This window comes from Mustelus asterias, unplaced genomic scaffold (assembly GCF_964213995.1).
Source record: "Mustelus asterias unplaced genomic scaffold, sMusAst1.hap1.1 HAP1_SCAFFOLD_424, whole genome shotgun sequence".
NCBI classification, from domain to species: domain Eukaryota; kingdom Metazoa; phylum Chordata; class Chondrichthyes; order Carcharhiniformes; family Triakidae; genus Mustelus; species Mustelus asterias.
Window position 1 is genome coordinate 75,001 of NW_027590379.1, and position 2,500 is coordinate 77,500.

A 2,500-nucleotide genomic window follows, 5' to 3' on the forward strand; every position below is an offset into this window, starting at 1 on the left:
GCCCGCCACCTCTCCGGGGAGGGCGGCCCGTCACTCCTTGAACGCGAAGGCTGGCGCCGGTTGGGCCAGGCAGGAGAGCCCCACGGGGGCCGGCCCCGGGGCCAGGTATCGGACAACCTCTCCGGGGGCCCGAACCGAAACCCGTAACACAGAATAAAAATCGTAACAAGGTTTCTGTTGGTGAACACGTTGTGAAGGATCTTTGTCGGCCGGGGGCCCGCCACCTCTCCGGGGAGGGCGGCCCGTCACTCCTTGAACTCGAAGGCTGCGCCGGTTGGGCCAGGCAGGAGAGCCTCACGGGGGTTGGCCCCGGGGCCGTGGCCCGTACTGACGCTGGCGCCTCCCACGCGGGTGGGAGGTCACACCGACAATTTCGCCGTACCCGTCGAACGGGCCTGGTCACCCGTACGCACGTTCCGCCGAAGCCGGGCGACGTCGATCTCGGTCCCACTCGGTTGGGCCGGCGCGCGGGCGCCGCCACCGACGAGCACGCACACGCTCGGTTGCACGCCGGCAAGTCCATGCGGGTGCCGCACACGCTACGCCTGCGCCGTTGGAAGGGCTTCGCCGTTGGCTTCGTAGGGTGTCTTTGCAGTCCGTCCGAGAGGTGGGGGCACGCACGGCAACACGGCCGGCCTGCCTGCGTGGGACGATGCGGTCCTTTCGTTCAGCGGTTCGGCGGTTTGGCCGGCGCGAGCAGACGCTCGGAGGGAGACGGTGGCGTCAGCCACGCACTCACTCCGCTTCTGCAGTCCGGTCCACTCCGCCCGTTCTAGCTGCTCGTTTGGTCCCTCGCCCGCCAGCAGACCGTTCCGCCGACGGTGCTCCTCCTCCGCAGCGACTTCTGCCTAGCCGCTCTGCCGGGTGCGATGTCACCGGCGTCCGCACCGATCCTCGGCACGGCGCGTGTGCGCACCTGTGGGCCGCCGCCCCGTGCTCCACGTCCGTCTGTGTGTGCCCGCTGTGGGGACCGTCTTCCTCTCGCCTTGGCGACGGCTTGCGGGCTGCGACGTGACCTTGCCACCGCCTTGCAGCATTACATCCGCAGTTGAAACGAAGAGAGCTGCTGCGGGCTTGGGTGCTTGTCCTGGCGGCTTGTCGACGGGACCACGGTGAACGGCCACTGTGTGACTCCGCAGGGAGACGTTCTGGTGCAGTCAGGGGCCTTTTTGTCTCCCGCCGCGGTGAAGCTTTGGTCGCATTCTAGTCACTCTCTTCAAAGCCCGGTGAGGGGTACCTGTTCATGCTCACCATTCCTCCGGCACCCGTGTGCGGAGGGTGGGTGCGAGGTTTAAAGATTCGTTGTCCGCCTGTCGGTCCGGTCTGGTCTCGTGCTGACTTGAGCGAGCGTCCACCGCGTTCGAGAGAATGTGCCTGTCCGCGGGGGCAGCCGCGCTTGCGAGCGTTCCGCCGCGCCCCCTTCCCCAGCCCGCCGAGGTTGGGGCGTGCGGGGTCGGCTTGCGCCCGTAGCGTCGGCCTGTCCTCCGCGGCTTGCACCCGACTCAGTCCGCTGCGGCCTCGCCTCGACTCTCGAGCCTACCGGCAGACGGTGACACCAGAGAACTCTGCCTCTGGCTGTTGCGGGGCGTGACGGCGCGTGGCGGGCCCCGGCCCCTCACCCACGCCGGCACTCAACGCCTGCGAGCGCCCTGATTCCTCCTTTTTTTCGCTTGATTGTCGCTCGAGTGCGTGCGCCTCCGGGCTCACGCCGTGGTACGCGCCAGGCTGGGGCTCCACCGTCACGTCGGCGGGGGAGCGTTTTGCGCGTCCCAGGATCGGGCAACCGATCCGAAACCCGATACAACTTTTAGCGGTGGATCACTCGGCTCGTGCGTCGATGAAGAACGCAGCTAGCTGCGAGAATTAATGTGAATTGCAGGACACATTGATCATCGACACTTTGAACGCACTTTGCGGCCCCGGGTTCCTCCCGGGGCTACGTCTGTCTGAGGGTCGCTTGACAATCAATCGCACTTCGCGCGCATCCGTGCGCCGAAGAGCGCGGCTGGGGTGTCGCAGAGGTGCCGTCCTCTCTGTCCCCCTAAGTGCAGACCCAGAGTAATCCGCGTCGGAGAGCTTGACCTCTTGGGTGCCGGCGTCCGCCTCCGGGCTCGTCGGCACTGCCCGCTCCCGCACTGGCCCAGCCACCTCGGGGTCGCCGGCACGGCTGTCATCGGGTTGCCAGAGAGAGAGAACGTGACTGCCTCGCTGCCGGGACCGTGTGTGCCTTCCGTTAGGCTCGGGCCAGGGGGGTTGACTCTCTGTTGATGTGTGTGTGTGGCTCGTCCACGGGAAGGATCCGCAAGAGTTGGCTCGGTTGGGTGCTCCGGCACAGAGAGTGAGAGAGTGGAGTGACTGTCCGCTGGACGTCTCCGGACACGTTGCCTCGCGTGGTCCGTGCTCGGTTGCCTGCCGGTGGGTTGCCGTGGCCGTTCAGTGCCGTCGCGTGGAGGACGGCAGCTTGACGCGTGTGACGCTTGATGCCTGGATCGGTGCTCGG

General features: G+C 67.0%; 1 non-coding gene across 1 annotated transcript; it reads left to right on the forward strand.

Annotated features, from left to right (window-relative positions):
* Nucleotides 1-1,802: 1,802 nt before the first annotated feature.
* On the forward strand, nt 1,803-1,956 carry LOC144486645 (5.8S ribosomal RNA). The gene has a single exon (XR_013496295.1). It is a non-coding gene; the product is annotated as a 5.8S ribosomal RNA (ribosomal RNA).
* Nucleotides 1,957-2,500: the final 544 nt, after the last annotated feature.